This window comes from Staurois parvus, unplaced genomic scaffold (assembly GCF_062004578.1).
Source record: "Staurois parvus isolate SC_StPar_1 unplaced genomic scaffold, SC_StPar_1.0 ptg000048l, whole genome shotgun sequence".
Classification (NCBI taxonomy): domain Eukaryota; kingdom Metazoa; phylum Chordata; class Amphibia; order Anura; family Ranidae; genus Staurois; species Staurois parvus.
In genome coordinates, this window is record NW_028317844.1 from 2,493,655 (window position 1) to 2,507,030 (window position 13,376).

Below are 13,376 nucleotides of genomic sequence, written 5' to 3' on the forward strand. Positions count from 1 at the left end.
TAAATTAAAATGTCATTCATCTAGGATTTACTTTAAATTTCTATTTTTATGGTCCAACAAAACATTTCTGACACATGAAAAGACATGCCAAGACACTGATACAAGTGAATTGTATTTATTACCATTCTCATTCCTTGTGCAATGTCTTGAAATAGCACTGTGTCCTATAGGGAATGATTATAATCTGTGGGATGCCAAGGATAACTGTAAATACAGCCATAGCTATTGGAAGCTCTGAAAGAATGCAGCAGACTAACCCTCTGTCTACATGCCTGGTAACAAACATTTTTACTTCATCTAATTTTAGTGGCTTTAAAACAAGTAATAGATTAATGTGGTTTAAAAGTGTAAAGGTTTTTTTACCCTAATGCATTCTCTATAATAAATTGAAAAACATCCACTGTGTGCCCAGTCCCTCCCAGCACTTGCCTTACTCCTGTATCAGTTCAGTGCTGTGCCCAGCTGCAGGTCTTCTCTCTCTGATCTCATAGAACAGCGGGAACCATTGGCTCCTGCAGCTGTCAGTCAAATGCAGTGAGCAGAGAGTAGGAGCAGGGGGAGATGGGGCTGACCTGTAATCTGTATGGCTATGGACACACACAGCCCAGCTCAGGAGCGAGCCCACATAACAAGTGGCTTGCTATAGGGGCAGAAACAGAAGAGGAGGAGCCAAGATCGCCGGCGGGGGACCCCAGAAGAAGAGGTAAGGAGCAGCTCTTTGCAATACAATTGCACATAGCAGGTAAGTATAAACCTGTTTATTAATAAAAACAAAAAAAAATTAGACTTTACAATCACTTTAAAGTGTAACTCATATACTATACATATTTACAATACAGGATGATAAAAATTGTGCTGGCAATATGGCATTACAAGACCTTATGAATTATATGTCATATGTAAAATCTTTAATGGCAAACATCTCAATTGTCAGTGTTCGGTATATCATTGTTGAGCTGAGTAGGGAGCACCTTTTGGGTGTTCACTGCACCTGCATTTGTTTCTATTATTCCTTTCAGTAAGAGTAGGGAGTGCCTTAAACATTTCCCATCTACCACTGCAGCCATGTTAGCTTTCTACAGACTACCAGTGAAGATCTCCTCCATTCTCCATTTTTATACACATATGTCTCTGTAGCACTACCCTCTTGGGGCTGCTGTTAAATTTGGGCCCCCTATAGTCCTGCACAGCCAGTCAATCATAATTTTTCACACACATGTTCATCCATGGTCAGAAATCAGGCCTTGAGCGTTGGTTTTGTTTTTTTATTGAGGGGATTAAACTTGGATGGGGTAAGGGGTGTATAGGATGCCCAAGGGTAACCGAAATCTGAGGACAAACTTCCTGAACTATTCACAACTACTCCACTGCAACACAGTCTCATATTGGAGTGCTAGCCAGCAACTCCTGTTGTAGTACTACAGACCCTAGCCTAGATGAACTCCTCTTCCACCCATCAGTCTGTAAGTTTCCTTTCCTGAGCAGGGGATCTGTCTTCTTTCCTTTAAGCAAAGTGTACAGTCACTAGAAAGGGGCTAATCTGGTTTCCCACCACCCAGGGGGTTTAGGCATACTCACTCAGATCCTCTCCTGCACAATTTGTGGAATGGCTGCTTCTACCAGGCCTATCAGCTGGGCTGCTCCTTCCTTGTCACACAGGTGGTCCTCTCCCAGGGGACCAGTGAGTTCTGAGTTTTCCTCCTCTCTGACTTCAGGCTCACAGGCAGGCCCCACCCCAGCAAGTGTCCTGGCAGCTCTCCTCCACCAGCCTCACATCTTCCTCACTCCACTCTTCCACCCAATTTCCTCCTCACGCCCTGGTACTGAGCAGACCTGAGAACACCTTTTAAGGAGTCCAGCCCCTTTTCAAGCCTCCTTTTGGGAATTGACTGAGGTCCCGGAAAAGTGCAGCCAACCAGTCTTCAGATCCTCCCTCTGCCTCCAAGTCCCTCCTCCTGAATCTCAAGGCAAGAGGAAATTCCAGAGGGGCTACCTGTAGAGTCTCTCAGTCCTGAGTGAAATTTGACCCCTCTGGCTATTACATAGGGATCTAGCTATATATATATATATATATATATATATCACCTCCAGTGGCCATAGAGGTAATTGGAACGCCTGAATGCAATGATTTGGAGGGGTGTCCTAATACTTTTGTGTATGTGTGTGTCATTTCACTATATTTAATGTGATTTGTAGGTAGCTGTTTGCAAGAAATGTATTCATTGCATGCATTTGTGAGAGACGTGTTTACAAGCATATTGTAAATTCAGTTTATGTGATTGTATTGAAGTTTTACAAAAACTATTCACAGAGGTAAATTCAGTTTTGGAATGAAACACAACGCTGCTTCTTTCAGTTTTGTTAGCCAGCTGATGGTAACCCGTTAGTAGGACAGCACAGTCAGTGTGTGTTCATATTGGTCAGCCTGGTAATGTTACTGAGGATGTAACCTCTGCCATGCTTGGTTGGGTAAAGTAAGAAATATTAGGAATGTAGAAAGGGAAGAAACAGGTTGAAGTATCCAAGAACATTTTAACAGTGCCCACTAGACATGAAGGACACTTCAAGAACTTGTACAGACACAAGAAAGCAAGACAGCTGATGTATCATAGTAAAGGGATTATTTAATTTCTTAGAATAAAAACTGAAGCTAGCCTTGAAGGCTGGTTCAAACCAGGACTTAGTGTGGGAAAGGTGTGCTTCATGTGTTTTTCCTAAACTGCACTGGATGTGCAATATGTTAACAACCCAACTGCAGATCGCCAGTGCAGTGCGTTTGCCTACACCAGAACACATGGTACCACATCACATGGTGCAAATGAATGGTCTGAAAATCACACCGCATTTAATTGCACAGGAAACGTACAGGAACACGGGATGCATTCCCGTTTGATTTAGGTGTAATCCTTCCCTTGATACTTTACCAGAAAATGATGGAACAATGATGTGTCCTGTTGCCTGACTTCAAATTGAACCATTGTTCTGGTTGTGCTGCTTGCATCATATAATGTTTGAATTCTTTGCCATCACAGATTTTTCATCATTCACTCTTTGCAGAAATAGAGTCTGCAGAGGTGCCTAAATAAATAAGTGTCATCCCATATCATCAATGGCACTCTTCCCAGGAACAAAAAGATATAATTAATGTCTACTGTAATATCACATATCCAATACAACACTGAATTTTCAGTTGTGTGAAGAAATAGGGCTCGTTCAGACAAATGCAAGTTACTGTGTAATAAGTACCTTTAAGTATTTCATAGCATGCAGCCACCATTCATCTCTATAATGAATAGAGCTGTCATTCACACATGGCATGGCATGTAACTATGGCAATGTTTTGAACATTACAAGAAAGGATAAAGGTTATATTGTCAGAAGCATGCATCAAGTGCAAATGGTCATGTTTTACTTATATAGTACCAGCATATCCTGCTGTGCTTTACAGAGAACACTGACCTATTCACATCAGCCCATGCATGAAAATGAGCTTACAAAAACTCTTATTTGCTCCCTGAAATGCACTATTTAAAGCATTGTGTTATTTGTTCAGAAGGGAAAAAGTAGCCTGTTGATCCTGCCAGAAACCCATTCAGCTCTGCTCTGAAATCACCAGCAGTGTTATCAGCCCTGCTCAGTTCATCTTTGTAAAACACAGAACATCTCCCCTGTGGTATGGTGATGAGGAGGAGGTATTTTGTAGTCCTAGTGTAGCACTACTCCCTTAGGAGTTGCTGTGTTGTGGGACACTCATTTTCTTCTACTCTTGCACACCGGAGACAGTAAACAGTCCTTGAGCATGTTGTTGTTTTTTTTTTTAGTTTTATTAAGGGGTATTGAACTTGGATGGGGTTGAGGGGTGCATGAGATACCCAACAAACTGTGAACATGAGGACAAATCTCCTTAGCAACTATGTACAAGTCCATAGCCTCTGCTTGATTAGCTCTCCAGCCCTTCTGCTGTACCTCCTCAGCCCCCAGATGAATCCTCCTCTTCACCCAGCTGCCTGAGGGAATCCATGAGCAAGGGGACCCAGAAACTGCCACTGCAGTAGAGCAGCCCCAGACGAGGAGCTAGTTGGGTTTGCCATCTGACTGCCCTCTCCCCTTATCCGGCCCAGGGGGTGCAGGATTACTCAGTCCTGTCCTGTATACTTGATTGGTGGCTGCCTTCAGGCCTCAGGTCTTCAGCCAGAGCTGGCCCCTTCCCTTCTTCCAAGGCTGTCCTCTCTCAGGGAACAATTGAGGCTGAGAGATCCCCTTTCCAAGATCCTGTCAGCAGGTGGGCCCCTCCCTGGGCTTCCTCCCAGGATCCACACTTCAGCCTTCTCACATCATCTTCCACCCAACACTGACCACTTCCTGATCAGGCTCTCCCATATTTAAGGGCTGTCTTGACCCCATGTCAAGCCTCCTGCTTGGGGATTGGTCAGAGTCCCTTGAGTATGCAGATCAGCCCTTTCTCATCCCCACCCACTGCCTTCTAGAAACTTCCCAAGCTTCTGGAGCAGGGGGAGGTATCAGGGAACTGACCTGCAGGGCCCTCAGTCCTGACCTAGAGTTACCTGGCTGACTCATCCCAGGCTAACTCATACCAGGCGGCTATCCAGCCTCTAACTAAAAAACCTAGCTAGCTCCCCCTGGCTAACCAGAGGGGTGCTACACTAATAAACTTCCTGTCCAATGGTGACAACACTGCTCCTCTATACATCAATGGTGGTCTATTTTTTTGGTATAGGGGCCTCAAATGTGGCCCCCAACATCACTAAAGGGCTGCACATAAATGAATATTTAGTCTCAGAGACAGCACACACATGCCAGGATATAGTCAAAGACTGTGATCATCATATAAGAGATGGTCAGAGACTGTAGACATGGTGCAAGAGATGGTCAGAGACTGCGGGCATCATACAAGAGATGACCAGACTGCAGGCATCATACAAGCGATGAATAGAGACTGTGGACACCATACAAGAGATGACCAGATACTCTGAACATGATGCAAAGGGCATGATACAAGAGGTAGTCAGAGACTGCAGACATGCTAAAGGGGACTGTCAGAGACTGAACACAATATAGGAGTTGTTGGATACTGGGAACATGCTTCAAAAGACAGTCATATACTGGAGACATATTACAGGAGACTGCTAGAGATCACTGCTATAACAGGGTAATAGGGAAAACACAGATTGGTGTCTGCAGGGCTGAACAAAAAGAAGCCAAAGGGCCTGTTCTGTCCCACTTTCTTGTATTGTTTATGTCTTGCAATTAACTGCATTAAGTTGTTTTTGTTTTGCAGTATGCTGACATCTAATGGTGGTTTTGGGCCACTACAACTTGTTTACTAATGTGATTTGGTTTCTTTCTCTGTCCACCTGTTCAGTCATTGCAAGATACCCCCCTGTTCTTCTATTTTCCTTCAGTCAATGTTAATTATTCACAGAGACAGGACTTAGGAAAGTCATTGTCTTCTTACACTTCCGAAGACTGGAAACACAGCCTGCACACTGCAATTAACTAAAGTAAAACTGCATTGGATTCAACTTCTGTGTCTTGAAGAGTTAAGCTGCCTGTGGATGGGGCCAAGTCAGCAGGCGACCATACTGTCCAAACTGGTTGGGTCTAAGAAGATATGTCAATGCATAAAGCGGCATTTGAAACAGAAGAGGACTGCAGGTTGGGCACCAGGACAGTATATTCAGTGAGTGTTGGAACAGGAAGTCTGTTACTGGCAGCCTTCACTATGTGAAGGTGTCAGATGAAGGTGTCAGTCAGTAGCCTGCAGGTCAAAGGACTGGTAAACTGTAATATATTACATTTGTTTTCGGGTTTAGATACATTTTAGTACACTAACATATGTAGAGGTGCTTGTGCAGGTATACACACGTACACTGTGCAACTATAACTCAGTTAACACATCGGAGTGCTTCTAGAGGATGCCAGTAAAAACTAAGGGGAATTTACAAAAAGGTATGCAGATAATGTCCTCGGTTTGAATTGAACTCATGGCAACAGCCCTGTGAGGCAAAAGTTCCAGTTACTAATCCACTTTTCTACTATACAGCCAATCAGCCAGTCAAGCAAGAAGCAGCCTTATTTCTAATCTGATTGAGGCAAATTAGAGAATGTAATAACATAGTTGCTGTGGACCTAAGCACATTTAAAAAGACGCCTAAATCCTATCAAACCATTGCTGTATGTGAGGTGTGTGCAGATACCAGTACTCTTATTGTGAATAATAAAACTTTTTTTTTTGCCTTTGAACATAAAATGCTTAGCTGGGTAGAAAAGTACTTAAAAAGAAAACATAAATACCAATGGCACACTTCACAATAGTTCTTGCTATTGGATTACTGCTAAGAGGATCCGTAGGTATCATATAATTGCCTTAAAGGGTTAGTTCACCTTTCATGACTTTAGCCAAAAACATCCTCTATATTACAGTGTCCTCAGTACATTACTATGCAGTGCTCTACTTTGCAAAAGAGCATTTTATTTTTAAGATGCTTGTTCCATTGTCCTCTGTTTTTTTTTTTTTTTTGTATATTAAAGTATACAACAGCTAAAAGGGTTGCTTTTGTGTATGAGCTTCCTGCCAAATCTTTTGTATCTTTCTCAAATTTTGATCCATCTATTCGCAAACTGGTTGTACTGAAGTTGATCTAGTCAATGTGGACCCCCTTTTCCCCTCTTATTTACGCCTCTGCCCTCTATGTCACTCTGCTTTCGCCTTTTATAAGCATGTTTCTTGTACTGCAGCATACCTAATTCACTCCTTGTTCTTCTTCTCCCTCTTTTAGCCTGATGTAACTTTAAAATCCACACCTGGAGTTCAGCATTAATTTATGTCTTTTATATCTGCTTGAAGTTTAGCTTTAAAATGTGCTTTACAAAACAGTGAGATAAAACAATCAACCAAAAACAGTGCAAATCATACACTATACCGTGAAGAAACGCAAGAGACTCAAACTTTAGATACATTTACCTGGTTAGTTTGATTCAATTAAGAATTAGAACGTTCACCTAGCTCAGTGAAGTTTTGTTCATTTTAACCACATACCAACTGGCCTATGCAGGTTAACTGCAGGACGGCAGCTCTCTTGTGCTGGATCACGTACATGCAGGGGCGAACTGACCATTGGGGAACTCGGGCACTGCCCGAAGGCTGGGGTCAGCAGGGGGCCCCATGAAATGTCCCTGGTACCTTTCATAGACTTTTTTGGGTGTGGTTTGAGTGTGGGCGAGGACACAGGGGCCCCATGATCCCCTATTGCCCGGGGGCCCCATGAGTTGTCAGTCCGCCCCTGCGTACATGTATGTTATCTGGTATTTATGGGTAGGGGGCGCACGCTTGCGCCCACCTCCCCAGCTTTGCTAAAGCACAACCCAAGCATCGGGTCCAAGTCAATAATGTGTGGCTGGGACCAGCTGATCAGTGAATGACCGAAGAGAGCCCTGAGTTGGTGAACAACACAGGGCTCTCTACAGACAGCAGTTACATGCCATTCTTTTTTCCCTGGGAGAAGCAGGGAATAAAAACTGGCACATTGCTTATTAAAAACAGGACACTGTACACACAGTTAACATTGTTGGACACATCGTTAACCCTTTGCCCATAAATGTTAACCCCTTCTGAGTCAGAGTCATTAGTACAGTGACAGTGTATATTATTAGCACTGATCACTGTATTAATGACACTGTTGATGTCAGTGTCAGCTAGCCAGTTCCCACCCAGCGTCAGTGTCAGATTACCCACCACACTATCACAGTCCCACTATAAGTTGCTGATCACTGTTATTACTAGTATAAAATAAATAAATTCCAGTATATATACACCATAGATTGTAGACGCTATAATTTTCATGCAAACCAATTAATATTAACTCACTGAGAATGTTTTTACACAAAAGACTTTTATGAGGAAGTTTGATTTTCAAAATGTATGAATAATTTAGATTTTTTAAAATGTTTTATTGGATATGTTTTATAACAGAAAGTAAAAAATATTGTTATTTTTTTCAAGATTTTCAGTCTTTGTTTAGTTTATACAATAAAAAAAAACCCAGTGGTTATCAAATACCACCAAAAGAAAGCACTATTTGTGTGAAGAAAATATATACAGTATGTAAAAAGTATATTTAATTTGGATACAGAGTTGTATGTGCAATTACCAGTTAAAGTAGTGCAGTGTTAAATAACAAAAAATTGCCTGGTCATGAAGGGGGTAAGGATGCAAAGGATTTTTTTTACATTTACCAGGATATGTTTGGGTATTAGATATGAGCACAGTTTTAGTGGGCTAGTTAAATGTTATTTCTTTACTAGATCAAACCGAACTCATGATAAGTGCCTGTAGATTTAATAGACTGATAGCAATCTTACATCATGCTGTATAGAAATAATATTAGAGATGAGTAGGACTGATGGCTGCTGGTAGAACAAGGCAATAGATACAACTGCAGGTAGTCCATTCATCAAAAGATTCAGCTATGTACAATATATCCAGGTTTAGAATTAGATTTTAACAAATGATTTTAGGTACTTGGTCTTCTACAACAGAATTAATCACAGTCTGTTATGATTTTAAAGCATAGCCAGGACTTTGTAGCTGTAGGTTCAATAGGGAGTGCTAAGCAATTTCAGGAGGTCAAGTGACTCATAATGAATTTCTGCTTTCTACAGATCTTGAAAAACTTCAAAGGCTACTTGTACATAATGGTGCCATGCCAGTGGGCAAACAAAAAAATATGGATAATCTTACATAAAAGAACCAAAGGTAACATTAACAGATATAATCAAGAAAAAATAGATACTGTAGACAAAGTAGAGGTAACAGCATGCAATATTTGACAATCATTTGACAATACCCAGCTGACTTTCTTTCTAGTAATGCCACTGAAGTACACTGCAGCCAGACTCTCTATAGCTTTTTCGTGGCTTCAGGTGGCTTATATCACAATATATACTCAGATACAAAAGGAAATGTTAAAGAACTAAAGACAAAACCTGTTTTTTAAGGGGGGGGGGGGGTATAACCTCTGTCAGATGTTTTTTTGTTATCTGTGTCCTATTGGGAAGATATTACTTCACTTCCCGTTCCAGAGCCAAAACAGGAAGGGAGAGGAAATCCCTAAAAAGTGAGGAAACCACTAGTTGTCAACATGATCGTTAGAAGATTCCCCTTCTATTCCTGGTCTGGGGACAACTCAATCATTGGATTTTCCTTGAGTTTAACTCTCAGTGATAACAGTAAACGGGACGAATAGAGAGGGTGAATCTCCCTAATGGGGACATCGATAGCAATTAAATCTGACGGGAAATATGGAAAAAAAATGACATATGTGATATAATTTGTGCCAGCAGTTTTTGTTTTCCTGATTTCCCCTTTACTATGGTTTTATTACCTGTTAAAGTGGTACTAAACCCAGGACCCTGCATTCACTATATCTGGTCTCCCACAGAACATGGAAATACAATTATTTTAGTAAATATAAACTGCTAAATACCTTTTCTCATCAGCAGTTAGAGCAGTCTTGTGACTTCTATCAGTGTTCAGCTGAGCACTGGTTAAAGCTTGTAGGAGGATTTTTCTTTCTGCTTTAGGAGGATGTGCTGATTGCCCCTGTGCAATACACACCAAACTGAGCATGTGTATGTGACCACGGGTTCAGTCTGTATCAGGTGGTCATTTCAACAAGAGGAGGGGCACAGAAGAAAGGATCAAACAGCCTTTTTACACAATACAGAGGATTAACTCCTTATGTTCCACAGCGAGTATAACAAGTGTGCTTTACTGAATATACAGACTGTGTGGGTTTTTACTGTTGTGGGTTTAGTAACACTTTAATCCTGCCGGTAGATCCTTTTTTTCCACTTTTTTTTAAGTTTCCTTGTGCAGTAAAATCGCACAACAGCATTGTCAACCTGTGGCAGGGAAGGTTTAAGAATTTTGGCCTCAGGCTATTGGTTGGGGGGCATTAAAAACACATTGTTGAACCACATTTTTAGCACCACCAAACAATCCCTTTTAAGCTGCAATGGCAACGAATGGTGGTGTTCACATGCCTCGTTTGCGATGCAAAAACTGACAGGTCACGATAGGGGCGTCAAACATTATTTCTTCAAGTAAACGAGGAAGCTCCGCAAAAATGCCCTGCAACTGTGTGCAATGCTCGTGGTTTCAACGCGTTTGCACGGCAATAACAGCATCACATCTCCTCCTCACCACCTGTCAATCACCTCTGAAAAGTGATCTGAATGCACTGCCTCTCAGACCTGTCTGAAAAATGATCCTCTGCAGATCATTTTTAGTGTGGTGACAAAATCTAAACCTAGCTTTAACTGCTTCCCGACAGTCCTATAGCAGACGTTCTGCTACAGGGTGGCAGGGATGTGCAAAATCACGTGATTTTGCCTCCCCGGGTAGAGGGCGCGCGTGCGCTCCCCTACCCGAACACTATTGGCTCTTCGGCCGGGACTCAATGATCGTTAGGAGAGAGCTCTGTATGTAAACAACACAGATCTCTCCCCGTCAGTACGAACAGGCTGCTTTGTATTGCTCTACACAGCAGAGCAATACAAAGCAGCTTGTCTACAAATTAAAGCACAGCACACTGTTAACCCTTTGATCGCCCCAGATGGTAACCCCTTCCTGCCAGTGTCATTAGTACAGTGTCAGTGCTTTTTAATAGCACTGATCACTGTATTAGTGTCACTGGGGATGTCAGTGGCAGTTAACCAGTTCCCCCAGTGTCAGACTGCCCACTGCAGTCCCGTAATAAGTCGCTGATCGCCGCCATTACTAGTAAAAATCACAGTATATATACCACCATTTGTAGACGCTATAACCAATTAATTAACAGGTATTGGAATTTTTTTATAGCAAAGATATGTAGCAAAATACATTGTGGCCTAAATTTATGACGAAATTTGATTTTAAAAATGTTTTATAGCAAAAATAAGAAGCTATCTGGTTGGATGCTGCTGCCCATGTGATTCCGACAGTCATCTTGGGTCAGACAGAGTCTATTTAAGACCCTGGCTGCCGGGCTTGGTGTGGATTTCTGCAAGTGGGTAGTGTAGGGACAGGTCATCTGTCTGTTAAGGATAGTGAATAGCAGTAGGGAAAGGTTCCAAATGAGTATGGAAAGATTAGGGACACTCCACCCTTACTGCAAACCTCCAATTTTGGCACAGACCAGCCAGGCCTCCGAGACAGACACGCTTCCAGGTTTTATTGCCAAAGCTTAATTGAACAAGCTGAAGTTAGAAGCGGATTGGCTACCATGCAGAGCTGCACCAAATTCTAAGTGAACCAGTTTTAGTAAACCTCCCCACAAGTGCAGTGATTTCTAGCTTCCAGGGTATGGCACATACATACTGACATTGGTCCAACTGGATTAATGTAAAATATGACCATGACTAGAATTATACTTTAAGCCTAGGTTCACAGTTTTTCAGTGCATTTTCCAGTTTGCAGAAATACACTTCAGTCCATTTAACATGATTTCCTATGGATCTAGTTCACATCTGTGTGCTTTGAGCAGAGGGTCAAAGACTTTTTCCCTCAGCAGATTGCTTTTTTTGTGCAGTAGACTTCAATGGAACTGCATCAAAAATGCAAGTGTTGCATTTTTGATGTGTTTTGTGTTTTGTTTTTTTTGGTAATAGGAAAGTTTGACAGTTCTGTTCATGTAGTGTGACTTTGCACTCTCTGGAACGTAAGTAGCACCAAAGTCACACCCAATCAAAGTTGCATCAAAGTTGCACCCATCTAAAGTCTCATCCAAGTTGCACCCATCCAAAGTTGCATCAAAGTCGCACCCATCCAAAGTTGCATCAAAGTCACAACCATCCAACGTTGCCATCACAATCCCAGCCATCCAAAGTCACATCAACCTCACATCAAAGTGACATGAAAGTCAATATTTTTCTATTGGCAAAATAAAACATAAAACATATCAAAATGCGTCAAAACGCGTGTTTAAAAATGCACCAGTAAAACGCATTAATCACAACATGCAGAGGTGTGAACCTAGCCTAAAAACACACACACATATGTAATGGCTCATCTACCCTATGAGAATACTTTCTGACTTTGATCAATGTCTCTATATGAGTGATTTTATCTTATTAGAGATTAACTTTCTATTGAGAAACCATTTTAAGGCTAAGTAGGGTTTCTTACACAGTGAACAGGTGGATGTTCTTGATGCCATGTAGTAAAAAAAATCCAGACTGTATTTGGCCGCCATCGCTCTGTAACGTCAGTTTTAGAAATAAGCTGGGTGAAAAGAGCTTTTGTTAGGAGAGCATTCCCAGGAATCTGTCTCATCCAGCAGGTGAAATTCCTTCAGTCATTGACTTTGTTAAAACTCAGAGGCTTTGTTCATTAGAAAATCTCCAGAGTAATGCCATCTTTGTTTTGTTTTCTTAAATGGGGGGGAGGCTTGTCTATTGAAGAGTAAAAGGATGCCTGACCTTTATACAGTAACCCTGCAGGTGCTTTTCATCCCCGAATGGATGTTTTCATTAGAAAACATCCATCCATGGAAAATCCACAATTTTCAGCATCAATTTGGAAAAGTTTGCAGCAAGATAAAAGATTCCGTAACACATTTAAAAAAAAAAAATTTGGATTTTTTTTTTTTAAATACATAGATTTATTTGGTGGTATTTAGACGAACAGCAGGAAATCCAATCACTCTAAAGCTGCTGTCATTATCACACAGTTGACCAGACAGCATGAAATGGTATTAAAGTCTAAAAGCATTCCCTACAGGTCAATGCAGTGAAAGTGGGCAGATGTCCTATTGTTCCAGACTCCATTCTAATGATCTCCTTCTCATCTATCCTGTACACTCCAGTGCCTAACATTCCAATCATATCTTCACAACATATCATTGAAATATTAACCCTTCCTTTCTGACTTTGACTGGGCTTTTTTTTTTAAATTATAGCCAGTCTGAAGTAGGTTTACGCACAAAATGTCATTGAGGCCCCATACACACGGAGGTTTTTGGTTCCATTCACTTCACACCTGAGTGTTTCATAGCTTGGAGCGCCAAAATGCTCAGCATCCATGGTTTTCAGTTGTGCCTGTTCACACCTGTGCATAGTGGCGCTTGACGCTTGTAGCTTGAAAAAAATGCCCTAGTAGCTAGCCTTCTATTGAAATACAACTTCATTACTCAAGTGTGAAAAGGATAAAAATGAAGGTCAATAAAGTCCAAAGTTTACTTTGCATGAATCATAAGAAAATACTGTACATGTGGCCTTTTTTTCCTCAGAGAATAGGTACAGGAACTCAACCCCCCCAATGCAACCCCCCCCCTCACATTAAAGGGTGCACTAACAGTGTGAGGGCCTTACAAAGG

The 13,376-nt window shown here is 41.5% G+C and overlaps 1 protein-coding gene across 1 annotated transcript in view; it reads left to right on the plus strand.

Annotated features, from left to right (window-relative positions):
• Nucleotides 1-8,179: 8,179 nt before the first annotated feature.
• Nucleotides 8,180-13,376, plus strand: part of METTL24 (methyltransferase like 24) — a 109,781-nt gene continuing 104,584 nt past the window's right edge. Inside the window, exon 1 of the mRNA XM_089664644.1 lies at nucleotides 8,180-8,776. The gene's annotated coding sequence lies outside the window, so the exon portion shown is untranslated. The remainder of the gene's footprint in view (nucleotides 8,777-13,376) is intronic.